The 16,175-nt window shown below is 36.3% G+C and overlaps 1 long non-coding RNA gene across 1 annotated transcript; it reads right to left on the reverse strand.

Annotated features, from left to right (window-relative positions):
* Positions 1 to 12,679: 12,679 nt before the first annotated feature.
* LOC137092274 (uncharacterized) lies at positions 12,680 to 14,774 on the reverse strand. The gene is made up of 3 exons (XR_010908200.1): positions 14,515 to 14,774; positions 13,208 to 13,295; positions 12,680 to 13,116 (listed from the first exon to the last, which is right to left on the reverse strand). It is a non-coding gene; the product is annotated as an uncharacterized lncRNA (long non-coding RNA).
* Between the last annotated feature and the right edge of the window lie 1,401 nt (positions 14,775 to 16,175).

A 16,175-nucleotide genomic window follows, 5' to 3' on the forward strand; every position in this document is an offset into this window, starting at 1 on the left:
TCACCAGCATGGGGCAAAAGGCACACAGTATTCATACAAATACCTTTGCTAAAATAATATGTTTTTAATAATGTCTAAGTTAATGCTTGTTCAAAGCATTCACTTTAGCAAAGATTAAACTAGTTGATGAATACAAGAATTGATCAATAAATATGCTGTCATTAAAATATGTTCACACGCGCACACACACACACACACACACACACACACACACACACACACACACACACACACACACACACACACACAGAGAGAGAGAGAGAGAGAGAGAGAGAGAGAGAGAGAAACAAAATCATTTAAAAAGGTAAAGATTCTGAAAGCATTGAAAGAGTTCCCATAATAATTTCATATAGATTTACAGTAGTAACAATACGTTATATTTTATTATACTGTATATGATATGAATAATATCCCATTTTTAAATGTGATGGTTTCATTATAAATATGGTGATTATCTCCAAGGTGGACACCCAAATTACTATTTGACATGTATAATCTGAATCTATCCATGACATGTCAACAAATGGAAAAGTCAGACAGATGTTTATCATCATGTTAAATATGGTGCCTTTTGCCCCAAATACCATACTTTTACCGTTATTGAAGAACTGAAATACCTTTGTTCCAAAATATATTCAATCATTTTAGCGATTCTTATTTGCTACTTAATACAACATTTTTAAAAACATCAAATATTAGATCAAATGAGCGCAGAATCAGATTTGTGCTGCTGCCTGAGATTACGTCAAAGATCAGAAAAATTTCCACGTGCATCTTGAAAAGCTGTTGTTTTGGAAAGGGCTGAGGCAAGTTGTTGTGCCATCTAGAGGAAAATAAAACCACAGGAGCCTTTTACCCCTTGGAGCCTTTAGCCCTGTTGTACCCTGGGACCATGGCTGACACAGCAATAACTCTAGACTGCATACATGTACACTGTAGTTTTTGAAGTCACTAAAACTTTCTTGTCATTTATCTGCTTATGAGGTCCTTAAAATCAATGTCATCTCTGCTGGTAGCCATTTCTCTTTATTTGTAAAAATCGATATAATCTATTTCATAAAACCTAAGGACAACCTATTGAATGAGTGTGGAACAGTGTTGTTTCAGCTCTGATTCAAGATGAGACTCTTGTTTAAACAGCCTTGAAATTATGTAATTTATGTATATGCAATCTGCTATTGTGAATAGGGCCTTGTCCTTGAGCAGCAGCACACTAGAGACCTCTCAAACACAGGCTGAAATTAATCAAAAGAGAGATAAATAATTTTCTTGATGTGTGAAGGTTTTCTGATTTGCATGTCTTGAATCAATTTAGAGATGAGGAGCAAGTTTTGAATCGCACGCATTTTGAATAGCACTTTCCATGAACATTGCACAAAAGGTCTACATTTTATATAAGTTTTATATTCATGTGTATTTATGTTTGCTATGACATGAACTAACAGGGTGCACACACACATTAAATATTTGGTCATTAAAATGCTTAATTAATATTCAATAGACTCAAAAATGTCAAAATTAAGACATGATATGATTTTAATAGCCAATATCTGTACCGTTTTCATGGTATATACCAGTTTTACAAATGTTATGTATTTATCAAGCCATCATTAGCAGTGCATTTCTGACAGGTTTTCTATAATTATATGGAACTTAATTTACGTAATTTATTCTTGCCTGTGGAGAGTAGTAATAAACAAACTGCATGGCTTTCATACGGTATATTGAAAAAAGAATGAATGTTTACTTGTGAATTTATAAGGCTGGCTCAAACACACACGCAAAATTCTTCTTATATCTTCTCCAGCTCTCAAAACAAAGTGGACAGACAGAAGACTCCAGAAAAAGGCTGCTTTCTGTGTCACAGTGCCATCTAGTGGTTTCTTGACAAAACATTGAGAACTTTTCCCATGTAGCCTGCATGACTGTTTAACAAATCCGTCAGTATTTCTATAGTTCAGGTTTATTCCAAGTCATTGCTTTGTGGAAGACCTGTGTATATTTTTATGGAGCACACAATATATTTACTGGTACAGTATATACATGTATCCACAATTAAAATGTATTAGAATTTCACATGAAAAATGGCATAAACTGATTATTGAAAAAAGGATAGGTCAAAAGATGATTGCTGATCTTAGCCTACATCATAGGACCGTGAAATGCCATATGCCACCACATCCAAAAATGTCTGAAATCTAGGTGCATGACCAAAATGATAAAATGTAGTGAGCAACAATGTGCTTATATTTGTTTTGCATTGCCCAATCAATCATACAGAAAGTAGTAGAGAACCGTGAGTTCTTCCTCAAATTCATTACACTCCTAGAATACATTATTATTAATTGTACCTTTAGGGGAAGTATCTTTGTAGCTTTTTTTTGTCCCCAAAGGGTTGAAATATGGAATTTTAAAGGGATAGTTCCCCCAAAAATGAAAATGACCCCATAATTTACTCACCCTTAAGCCATATAGGTGTATATGACATTCTTTTTTCAGATGAATACAATAGGAGTTATATAAAAAAATATCCTGGCTAACTCAAGCTTTATAATGGCAAAATATCAAATTTAAAACTATCTTTATTTAAATTTTTCATAAAGTAGCTTCCGGTATGCCTCCTGTATTCAACTCTCAAGTTGAAAGCTAGATATTTCACATTTTTAATGTGTTAAATATGGATTATTTTTCTGATACAAACACATCGCTTCGCTTCAGAAGACCTTTATTAACCCCCCGGAGCCATGTGGATTACTTTTAAAATAGATGTATATACTTTTTTGGGCTTAAAATTGTGGGCTGCCATTCACTGCCATTATAAAGCTTAGCTATGCCAGGACATTTATATATATATATAACTCTAACTGTTCGTCTGAAAGAAGAATATGATATACACCCTGACTTGAGAGCGAGGAAATTAGTGAAGTCAAGTCAACTTTTTTTTTTTATAGCGCTTTTACAATGACGATTGTTTCAAAGCTTCACAGAGTTAAAGAGGACAATATTGCTGTACAGTCGTTCTGGAGAAAACGGCAGATCAGTGTTATAGTTTATACAATTAATTAAGACATAATAAATACATTTTATTTGGATATTTATCTAAATTTTAGTGTCCCCAACTAAGCAAGCCAAGCCAAAGCCGACAGTGGCAAGGAACCAAAACTCCATTAGGGCATGATGGAGAAAAATAAACCTTAGGAGAAGTTCTCCTCTGGCCTATTAACAAAGAGTGTATGGTTATTATTCTGGCAACCTTACAGGTCAGAAATCATATTAGATCGGAATATTCAACATTTCTGGGTATCATTAGCGTAGATGCTCTTTTTATGATGTAACCAGCGGCGGAACTAGACTTTTCTACATGGGGTGGCTAAGGATACTTTAGGGGGTCCATAGACAATGAAAAATATATCGTAATACTTAGCTATTTGTTTTTATTGTTTTAACTGATGTAACATTGTATTTTAAAAAATCAGCAACCAAAATTGTAGAAATTTCACAATTCTTGATTCCAATGATTATTCCATGGCAAAAACGACCAGTAGTATAGAACTTTAAAACATAATCGAATACAAGTGAACAGGCAGCCATAAAGTGAGAACAGTGCTAAGAATTACGTTTTTGAAGGTTCAGGTCTAACAGTATTCAGGTACTGTTCAGGAACGCATCACGTTCAGCGGCAATGCAAAAAAGTAAATCTAATCACCATACAGGAATGAAAGAAGTGGCACTGATGTGTTAAAAACTGCAACAACAAAAAAGGGCAAACTAGGCTATAATATCCTTCCATAAACACAGACTTTACACATAAAGAAAAATAGCTACACACTCTTCCAAAAGAGAAGTCATTATACAACTTTTTAAGGCAAATTATGTTGTTTAATAGAAAACTATGAATGGCGGTGCAGGATGCAGGTGCAGGTGAACATATTTTATGATTCATCATCTGTTTTGCAACTAACGTTAATATTCTCTTTATATTCAGTGGTAATACATGAACAATGTGCCGCGTTGCCGCAGGTCAAAATACATGCTTCTTTCAATTGGATGTGAAATGGAAATAGCACCCAGGGTGGCCAGTCAATAGGAAATAGGAAAAGGAGCAACCGCCTGCAGTGGATTTTGATATTCTAGGTATTATCAACTGGCCAGAGTTTTGAGACCGCAATACTTGATAGACTATAATGTGTTAAGAGCTTGCTTAAGTATTGGGGAGCTAAACCATTTAGTGCTTTGCAAGTAATAAGTTAGATTTTAAAATGTATGCAATGTTTAGGAGCCCAGTGCAGTGTTGACAGAACTGGGCTAATATGATCATTCCTGGTTTTAGTAAAAACTCGAGCTGCTGTTTTAAACCATCTGGAGTTTGTTTATTAAGCATTTATAAGCATTTTGCATTGAAAGCATGTGTTGTAATTTTGATATATTTTAAGATGGTAGAATGCAGTTTTACAGATGCTAGAAACGTGGCTTTCAAATGAAAGATTGGTATGAAAGAGCACACCCAGGTTCCTCACTGAGGACGAGGGCTTGACAGAGCAGTCATCAAGTGTTAGACAGTATTCTCGGTTACTATTTGTGGATGTTTTTTTTGTCCAATAATTAAAAATTAAGTTTTTTTCTGAATTAAGTTGCAGGAAATTACTATTCATCCATTCACAAGATTAATGGAATGCATAGCTGATAAAAAATGATATCAGCTATGCATTCCATTAATCTTGTGAATTGGTAAGCTTTGTCAGGGCGTGAAGAAATATAAAGCTGAGTATCGTCAGCATAACAATGAAAACTAGCCATGCTTCCTAATGACATCTCCCAGTGGTAGCATAGGTGAAAAGCAACGGTCCTAACATTGAGCCTTGCGGTACTATACTGAACTTGTGATTGGTGTGACATCTCTTCATTTACTGCTACAAACGGATAACGGATAACCATGCCAATGCTATTCCACTTGAATGCCAACATAATTTTTGAGTCTATTCAAAAGAATGCTGTGATTGATTATATTGAATGAGATCAGTCTCAATCTAAATCCTGACTGGAAATCTTCACAGATACTATTTCTTTCTAAGAAGGAATATAATCTTAAAGACACTGCCTTTTCTAGTATTTTTGACAGAAATAGTAGATTTGAGATTGGCCTGTAATTGAAATATTCTTTAGGATCAAGTTGCGTTTTTTTAATAAGTAAAGTAGTTTAATTATAGACAACTTTAAAGTTTTCGCCACATATCCTAATGTCAAGGTTGAATTAATGATATTAAGAAGAGGATCTATGACCTCTGGAAGCAACTCTTTTTCGGTATAGGTCAAGCATATGTTGTTGATTTTGATGATTTAACATAACAAGTTTAGCCAAACTTGTCTTCTCCTCATATAGCAATAAATTAGTGTAAATTTTCCTCCATGACACTACAATGCTCTGTCTGATGTGAGTAGGCATAAAATCAGCCTTATGAGCTAAATTACTTATACATGATACTAGGTCATCGCTCTGCTGCAAGATTTCAGAGGTATCAACATTTATTCCATGTGACATTATTAGATCTAAAGTATGATTAAGGCGATGAGTGGGTCCCGATATGTGTTGTCTAACTCCAATAAAGTTTAGAAATGTCTACATGCGGATATTAAAATCACCAACAATTAGTACTTTATCTGCAGCCAGTACTAACTCGGATAGAAAATCTGCAAATTATTTGATAAAGTCTTTATTGTGCCCTAGTGTGTATACAGTAGCTAACACAAATGTCAAACGGGATTTATCAATTACACTACATAATGTTATATAAAGCACCAAAACTTCAAAAGAATTACATTTGAGTGCCCAGTGAAAGAACATACATTTGAAAGCAGCCAGCAAAAAATAGATTTATGCATGCTATAAATCATAAGTATACTAAGTTGTTCAACTCAACTAAAAACGCTTTCTGATGTACCACCACAAGATGGCAGACTTTCTATTATTATCACAGAGAATGAAAACCCAAGAAGAAGGGATTGCAGTTTTTAAATGATAAACAGTAATGTGCCACACACACACACACACACACACACACACACACACACACACACACACACACACACACACTTATATTATAATATAAATCATAATATTGTATATCATTTATGTCAGCAATTTTTAGATAATAGTACACTGTACATCTACAGTTTATTAAAATAAAAAAAATGCTTCACTCTCCAGTGTGCTTTTTGGGGGTTGCGTTTTGCATTTTGTAGCCATTACTAGCAACATTTTGGTCTGACAATGGATGTTTCATGTAAGCTGTGCCAGACTCAACACATGGGATGTAATCACAACAAAGCAAATATTTGAAACAGGGCTCTGATTCTAATCAACACTGCTTATTAAAAAACATTTTTGGGGTATATTCATATTTGTAACTGTTAAGTGTGCCGCATATGAAACATTAATCAGTGATTGATGGGCTGGCAGGACTTGAGCATCTCTGTTGTTGTTTCACATGGGCTGAGACAACTGGCTCTGTTATACTGGGAAGCTCTAACATCCATCTGTCCTATTTTCTGCATATGAATGCCAGAGACATACTCTTGAGATTCCAGTAAGGAAAAGGCAGTTCCACACACCTGCCATCGCATCCTGGTGGTAGCAAACATCAGAGACAGCCATTGTGTAAGACTCAACCATGCTCACCCACTCCAAGAAACCTAAAAGAAGTGAATAAAACAAGTTTAACGTTTAAATGAACAGTGATACATTGAAGACTCTTTGCACACATAGGTACACAGAAGAAGGGAGATGGTATGTGTACATCTAACATGGTTAATAAATAATTTAAGAGTTCACATATTCTTGTCACAGAGAGCTTGGAACAATCACAAAAGACACACAGGGACTTTAAAGCATACTTTCATTTAGCTTGGCCTATTTTCCTGTGGAGGGACTTTGCATGACTATGAGTCACATCACGGTTTAATTCCTTAATTTCTGTGACACAGTGGCCGCCTAGCATGCCCCCACTTCCACATCCTCATTTCTTATAACAGATGTCTCTGTTTATGTTTTTCAATTGGGCAGAGGATGGGACAAGAGTCAAAAAACAGCTATGCTGTGTGTCTATTGTGAGGCACTAATAAGACAATAACAAAGCACCTGGATAAGATGGCAAACAAGTGTTTCCAGTCTGATTAAAATACTGTAGATGTTTTCCATGCTCTCAGTTCTCATTAGAAAACAAGATGGAGGTTTCATCTTGGCATACCTTATAAATTACCGCTGAAATATTTCCACTTCCATTTCCACAGCCCAAGTGTTGGGCTTTCAAGGCCGGTTGAATCGAAACAGTTCGATTTGATAATTATAGAAAAGCTTAATGTACAATACTTACATTAAGCTGCCCACATTCCTAGAATATTGATTTCCATCACTGCAGAAAGCAACTTTAAAATTATTACAATTCATCATATGCTTTTTACATCAGTAGATGACACATCAGTCATCTAGAATTTCTTTCTAATAATTTTTGCAGTATAAATGATCTTAGCCTTGCTTCCATCATCAGTAGAATGAGATTGCTACAGATAAAGCATGCAGATGCAGTAAAACAGACAGTCTTTGCACATTCAAAGCAATTTAATAAATAACTTGTAATACATTATATTTTATTCAGTGGTTATTATTACTAGGAACTTACATTTGTGGGTCAATTTGCCATGAACATCCAATCATTTTTATAGTCTAAATGGCAGGAGCCCTTAGGAAGTGCTTGGACTGCTTTTCTGATTGGTGGAGGCAGATGATTCTCACAGATGGTCGGTATATCTCCTCTGCAATAATATAGCCTCTAGGAGTATTGTGGAGGATTACAGTTGGTTGTTAGGCAGTTGGTGGCCCACATCTTTAACAGGCTGAGAGGAGAGACATATAGGTTTTACATTTGAGACTAGCTAGCCAGCTGAGGTCATACATTTTTTTGCCTGTAGAGGGCTCAGCTGTACCTCTGGTTCAACTGATTTAAAACATTTGGTCTACATTTTCTCATTGCTGTTCTCAAGAACAAGCCATTCAGTAATATGTATTTTTAATTGCTCATGATCCTTTCCTCTACTTTTACATTTAGTGATCCCTTTATCTAACATTCACTTTAATTCATATCCATTTTCATAGTTTTACTATACTTCATAAAGCTGTACTTCCTTAGGGTTTACACAAACTGCAATGTATACTTAACACGGAAAAGCTTTTCTTTTGCGTTTGTTATGTACAGGCGATGACAATGTTGTCAAACTGACCTCCGTTCACACAGACCCACGAAAACAACAAAAAACACAATGGCTGCATCAGAAACCTGGAAAAAGCTGCCTTCGGAAGACACATTGGCTGGCAGGAAGGCATTAAGCCATGTTCGAATCTAATGTTTGCTTCACTTCCTGTCTCCTGAGATACCTTCATCTGATAGATTTTTGAAGGCAGCATAGATGTATCCTTCACTGCCTTTGATATCCCACAATCATGTGCTTTCCATTCAGTGACAGACAGTTGAGCTGGGGGAAAAAGATGGCGTCTGAGAGTTGCGTTTGCTGGTCAGTTTGTGTGTAAATATATATATTTTTAACCAATATGTTCCGCTTCTGATGTCATTTCTAGCAAGAAATTACTAATGTAGTAATTAAAATATGTGGTTATTTCTCACCAAAGCTCTCTCTATTTTGCTGTAGATCATAGAACTTTCACACTGCCTTGGAAGTCTGTACGAATTCAGTTTCGTGAGGTGCCTTTATGCACAAATTTGAAATTTGTGCATAAAAAAAATGAAATGAAATTTGAATATGCTTATTTAAGCCATACTTTTAAAACTGAAGTATCTCTATTCTCTAATTATAGGAATACTTAAAATTTCATAATATTTTTTAGGACTACACATTTTACCCATCTTACATTCAGAATGAACTTGGAACAGGCACACTGCAAGGACTAAGTTAAACGCTTACAACACTTTCATAATGCCAGAACCAATTATCGAATGTTCACTGCAAACATGAATAGGCCTAGAATGGATTCGTATGGACCTATGCACCAATCATGAATTTTATCTGCCCACAGACTGATAAAAACTCTTGGTCACATTTTTATAGCCTCTGTTACAACATGAAATCCCATGCAGGGATGTTTATGAATGTTTATAATTTTATAATAATTTTTAGCAAACGAAAGCAAACAAGATGTCTTAACCCTAATCTGGTTGTCTCTATCACATAAGCATAAAAAGTCTGGCAGGCATATACTGTAGAAACAGCAGTGCTCATGGGGGCATCTTTGAATGTTTCTCCACACTGTGTACTCTTATCTGGAAGAAAGCCTGCCTCTCAGATGCCAGTGTTTGCATCCCATGTGCCTCCCTGGCCTGGTAAAGGTTACACAACAAACAGCACTTGCTTTCTCTGCATTAAAATGGGCAAAATGAGCTGGAGAGTTTCCAAAGTCACATTTGAAGAATCAAAACATTTCCTAAACACATTCCACTGCAGATTATTCATTCACAGTGCATTTCCACAAACATCTGATGAGATAAAAAAAAACATTATGTGAAATGCGAAAAGGCCACAGTGTAACAGACCACCATGAAAATAATAATAAAAAGACAGTTTAAGGATTCTTGTACAAATTACATTTGAGAGACAGATAGGGGGCAGCGTGTCACATGCACAACACTGACAGCATGACAATATCGGTCTTCGGTTTAGCTAAAACCCTGTAGCAGAAACAACAACAAAACACTGCAAGTTAAATCAGTAGATTGTTAAAGAGCAAAACAAGTGCTGTCAAAACTCATGTGATTAATGATTTTACTTTCTCAGGTTCTCCCATCTCCCATATATTGTTTGTAGTGCGGAGATCAATATCTCATTCCCTTTTTTTTCTTTATCTGTCTCTTTGTTGCCTCTGTGTACTCTTTAAAGGCCTACATGGGACCCCTGATCTTCAGCCCTGATGTTCCTCTCCAATTATGAAGGCGCTTTAATGAGAACATGTTTTATCTCTAGGGGCTGGTCATGGAAAAGAGCTGAGATGAAGCTTTTGGTCCAAGGGTTTTTGTTGGCATGTCTCTGATGTATTCCAAGGAGAGTGTTGACACTGTTTTACACATTTTACTCATCTTAACCTTGAGAATGAGGTGCACTGCAAGGATTCAATTGATCACTTATACAAGAGTTATGAATAGATTCCAGACATCGGACTCAACAGATTGATCAAAGCTTTTTGGCACATTTTACTGCATGACATCCCAAAAACTGCATCAAAGCTAAACGATGTAACCTATTCAAAACAATGGCATAGTTTGACGATGCCAAGTGGGAACGCAGCATCTTGGGACATGTGGTCTTCACCTCACAGCCAGTGGAAAAGAATCGGGATAGGACTCGGGCAAATCATGTTCATGAATGTGATTATTAAAGTTACTGTAGTATGAAGCAGAGCAGAACCGAATGTTTAAGGAGCTGAGCAAGACCGCTGGAGCGATTGTTACACAAACAAACGGCTCGCGAGCAGCTGGACTTTTATTATGACGGGACAGTCTTCGGCGCCATTTCCGCTTTTCCGGTTATGAATATTGAAGTGTGTTTAAATTGATTTTATGATGTTACTCTGTGCGTTCGCTCAACGGCTGCTATGACACTTGTTGCACACTTATAAGAGTAAAGCACTTCTGCAGAATAAAACTGAAAGCCGAGGGTAATGCAGATGACAAAATTGCGACTCCCTCAGACATCCCGGCTCTTTGGTTAAAATAGCAATTTTCTCACAATTTACAAATAGTTGGAAGCATTTGGGATGAGACTGTAAGACTTTAACTGAATATATATATATATTGCGTGCTACTAGTGAACACAGAAACTGGCAAACAGCGGTCGAATCAGCATTGACAGCGAAACTGGAAGACTTGGAGTTAAGTTTTTCTCTGAGAAAAGAACAAAGAATGGCACTGAAGTCATTCTTAAAAAGGGAAGATGTGTTCGAAGTTTTGCCGACTGGATACAGCAAATGTTTAATCAACGAGCTCCGCTTCACGTTGCTCTGGTTGGTTGTAGCTCTATCCAATTGCGTGCAGAGGGAGTTTGAAAGACAAACGTTTATCCCGCCCCTCGGATTGATCCCTGTCAATGGTGAGATTCCAGACCAAACATCTTGATGTAGGTCTGGCTTGTCAGGCTTACTACATAGTGCACCTTTAAACAAATGGTATGTCAGCTGTTTAATACACGGCTACTTGCGTGTGGAAATTAAAGGTGCCCTAGAATGATTTGAAACAATATTTTAAATTATTCTCTAATATCTAAATACAGGGTATGGAGCTTATTTAAGGTCAAAAATTGTCCAGACACGGTTTTACAGGTCCATTTACAACCCTAGAAATTGTCCCTAGGATGTAATGCTCTGTTGTTGCCTTATTTGGAAGAGTCGTGAATATTAATGCAGAGTTCTGCTCTGATTGGCTGTTTCACTGCACGGCTCAATGACAGTTAACACATCTATACCATCCGTCATGGCAATGATTTTACAAAAATAGCTTCTTAACTTTGAATCATAACCTGAACTGGGTAGCATGTAAATATGTTGTTTACAGTAACGTTACAGTTTGACAGTAGAGTACTGATTTAAAAGTCGATTTATTTAGCCAAACAAAGTAATGTAGAAGCCACTCAAAATAGTTAGTGTCATGTTTACTACTCACCCGCTGCAAATCATACTTCAGGTCTCAAAAATGTATATATTTATTTAACAAATTGACTAGAAGCCTTGAAAAATGACTATTGTTTCAACTTAGATGGTGGAGAAGGTAACGTTAGCTACAACACGGTACAAAAAAGGTACAGTGCTGTCACTGGGGCGGTACCCTAAGGTACAATACCGAAAACGTACTATAATATGCACCTTTAAGGTACTAATTCACACTCTTGAAGTACTGATATGTACCTTTTAAGGTCCTAATATGTACCATTTAGGGGTAAGTAAGGGACAAAGATGTACCTTTTCACCATAGGGTACCACCCCAGTGACAGCGCTGTACCTTTTTTTCTGAGAGTGAAGGATTGAGTGAGCTATCTGTAAGCAAACAGTAGTAGTAAACGTAGTTAGCTTCTGAGTTATGTGTTGATGATGAAATATAGGCTAATTTAGATTTCAATCTGTCAAAAGGGATCAACATACGTACACAGCAAAAAACATGTTGGGAGATTTATCACCACGGGTGTTAAAATTATCACTTTCCGGGTGAACATACAGGTCCGTCTTTGCTAGTGTTAAAACAACACTGACGAAAGTGTTCGTTATACAAACACTGTGTTAGTGTTTCTTTTTAGTCACTCAAGGTGTTGAGAAATGTATTACTCATAAGTGTACATTTAACACTTTATGGTGATTAATCTCACACACCCAGTGTATTTATTGTTTATTTAATGTAAATACTTAAATACTAAAATGGCACTGTGAATGAAATTTAAAACAATTTATATATATTATTTTATTTTTTCCCCAAAAAAATCAAGTGACTACAAATTTATTTGAATATTTATTGAAATTGTAATATATCAATTCCATTACATTTATGTATTTGGCAGACACTTTTATCTAATGCGACTTACACTGCATTCAATACCATTTTTAATAAATAAAAAAAAAAACATTTTTGTCAGTTCTTGCTTTCGCCGGGAATCGCTACAGTAAAGCCATTGTAGTCACACATACAATTGAATAAAACAATTTCTTGTTATACTCCAATGCTATAACATCTTACCATGATAAATCTCTACTGCGTTTCAAACAAGATTAAACAAAGAAACATTCCTCAAGTAATGTTTTAATTGAAAATACAAAAATTCAACATTGTATATATTAAATCAACCTTAATGTTAAAAAAACTGTCTGGTTTGTAATTCATTCTGATAAAAAATACTATTCCTTTATAAATTAATACATTTACATTTGGCAGATGATTTTATCCAAAGAGACTTACATTGCATTCAATGTACGCATTTTTACATTTTGTCAGTTCTTGCTTTCCCAATTCATCGATCCCACGATCTTGGCGTTGATAGCGCTCCTCAAAATGATCCAAACACATAGTATCGTTCCTGTTAAAGAGACACATTTGGTTAAAACAAACACATTAAAAAAATCTAAGATATAAAGTTTCAAACATCTTCATCAAGCAGAGATACTTACATAGCCTGTCTTCCTTTCAGGATCGTTTAGGTTTGTAGAGTAATAATGCCAAGGGCATACATAGATTGTGGCCTTAAGTGATTTCCTTCTGCAATAATAAACAATATTCCATGAAACAAAAATCCTCCAAAGCAGAAAGCAAACTAAAAGACTCAAAATAATCAGGTCACTTTGTGTTTTACTTCAGGTTATCTTTATACCAACACATAGCAAGAAAACGTTATATTCAAAACATGAGCACTACTGTTACAGATTTACAATACTACAACTAGAAAAGGCTAGAACTAAGTTGTACAGAAAAAATCGCGCATGGAAGGGCACTAATGCATGTCTGCTCAACTAATACAAAATAAGACGAAAAATGTCAAATAGTATGAGTGTGCAATGTCGTGGAATGTATAGGCTACGCCAAAACTCATTTCGGCGTGCATATGATACGCACTTTATGGCGTATATATGACACGCTCTCTTGGGTAGGTTTAGGGTAGTGGGGTGGGGGGTTCGTATGTATAATACGCCATAAATTGCGTATCATATGCACGCAAAAAACAGCGTATCATATGTATACATTCCACGTACTCGATCTTGAGTTTCTATATGACTGAAGCAGTTCATGAAGAAAAGCGTGTCCTACGATGTTTTCGACATTTTGGAGCGCTGTACAGAATGGTCGGCGTATGTTATCAAAGTACAACGAGAAGATTGCTAGAACACACAGAGCATTTCACTCGCAAAATGTTGCAGTCCGATCAGTATGCGCAGCGCCGACAATGATGGAGCTCGCTATCCGTGGGTGCTCGGCCAGGGATCGAGCCCCGGCGTCACACAAGGAAAAAAAATTAAGAGCAATTAATTCATTCGATTAACGTCTGCTTTCTCATTTGAATGACATTTCAAAACACCAGAATTAACTCGTAGTTACGGGGTGAAAGATATAAACGGTCTTATAAAGGTTGGAAGCCCTAAAGATACTTAACGTTATGCCAAATGAGAAGAAATAACTATCCAAGTCCAGTGAGTTAAAAAATGACACATAATGTTAATGCTGCTACATTATTACAAAATTAATACAACGAAATTAAGTCACTTACGTAAATCTCGTCCTCCATTAACGAATTTAGTGTGTTAGTGGGGGTTATTCAGTTATGTTAAACTGAATGGCGGATCAAAAGCGCGCTAAATTTAAACTGAGGTAAAAAAAAAAAAAAAAAACGCTAAGAGTTAAGTCATCCACATCGGCTACGTTACTCATTATACAAGCTCATTAATAAATCACAAGTTGATAAGATAATAATACTATACTATACCTTGTCCTTGTAACCGTTGTGTGTGCAGGGAAATCCATAAAGATGGAGAGACCGAAGGATGAGCTGGGAAATTTAAAATGCTCTGCACATGCGCAGATGTTGATTGTTAACACCCAAAGGAAACACTGTGCTTTATCACCCAAAGGAAACACTGTGCTTTAACACTAAACAAGTGATAAAGCATATAATATTTGTAAATTAACACCAGATTTTATCACTAGATGCCCAACACCAGGTTTTTATCCCTCAGTAATTTGCTGTGTAGCTACTGTTGTATTTTATGACAACACTGGCAGGAAATAATATTAACCTTTGTCATTTGACTGTTATGTGTGCAACTTGTAGTTTCCAATAAGTAGTAGCATCTTGCGTTGGATCTAGACAACATAGGGGATATTATCATTAATGTTGTCTAAAGAAACTTTTAATTTAATCAGATATGGGTTCGACAGTCAAGAAGTGATACGCAGCAACATGGGGATAGATTATGCGGGGGACGGGGGGATACGTCCCCCTCACTTTTAATAAAATGTATTTTCGTCCCCCGCACTTTTACTGGGTCTCCCCGATCCTAGTCGAGCTGCTCAGAGCGGGATTCGAACCGGCGTTCCCTGTGCGGGGGCCGGCGAGTTAACAGCATGGTTACCAGGGATGCTAAAACAGCTTTCTCTAGCCTCGGTTGATAGCGCGCTTCTTGAGGTAACGGGGAAGTGTATGTATTCACAGAAACCAAAGTGAATACATCAAGATTTAAATTCAGAGACAAACAAATTATTTATGCATGACCTGTCATTTTATTCGAATCTAAATATGAGGAGGGCGCTCTCACACAAAGTCCAAAAGCGGATTAGTAGAAATAAAACCCTGTCACGCTGGAGCTGCAGCTGAAGGAAAACAATCGCTACGATGATATGTGACGACGACAGACGATTGCGACAAAATGCTTTATGTGTGTTTTTCAAGTCATCTCAATAGGCTATTTATTGACAATATCGTGTCATATGAATAATGCAGCTTTTTTAATGTTTAGTATCTTCTGCTCAACAAGGCTGCATTTATTTAATCAAAAATACAGTTTAATCAGTAATATTGTGAAATATTATTACAACTTAAAACAGCTTTTTTTCTATTTGAATATATAGTAGGCCTAGTGTAATTTATTCCTGTGATCAAAGCTGAATTTATCATCATTACTCCAGTCTTCAGTGTCACATCTTACTAATGATCTTCACTAATCATTCTTATATGATGATTTTCTCTCATTTCTGTCAATAGGGAGATGTGAGGGAAGATGTTTCGGCCGGGACTTTTTACTGCGCCGAGCCAAAGTACTCTCAGAAGTGCTATTCCTCCATACATTATAGTTCTCCTTTTTAATCCGATTATAAACGCGCCACATTTTATTTTGTCACCATACTTGATCGTTCAGCTACTCGTGTAACTGTATTTAAATAGGGAAACGTGGAGGTGTTTGGTACTTCTAACTTGATCTCTGTTTGGTTCCATAGTGAATGAACTGGGCTTAGGGAGCTAAGCTAAATGCCATCAGATCGTCATCGCGCGTCAGAGAGATTAAGTGCACTGAGACGAGAGAGGTATGTATCAACTCGTCTTAGTTAAGGGAATAACATAGTTTAAAATGAAAAGGCACTGAAGTATCC

Source organism: Pseudorasbora parva, chromosome 11 (genome assembly GCF_024679245.1).
Source record: "Pseudorasbora parva isolate DD20220531a chromosome 11, ASM2467924v1, whole genome shotgun sequence".
Lineage (NCBI taxonomy): Eukaryota > Metazoa > Chordata > Actinopteri > Cypriniformes > Gobionidae > Pseudorasbora > Pseudorasbora parva.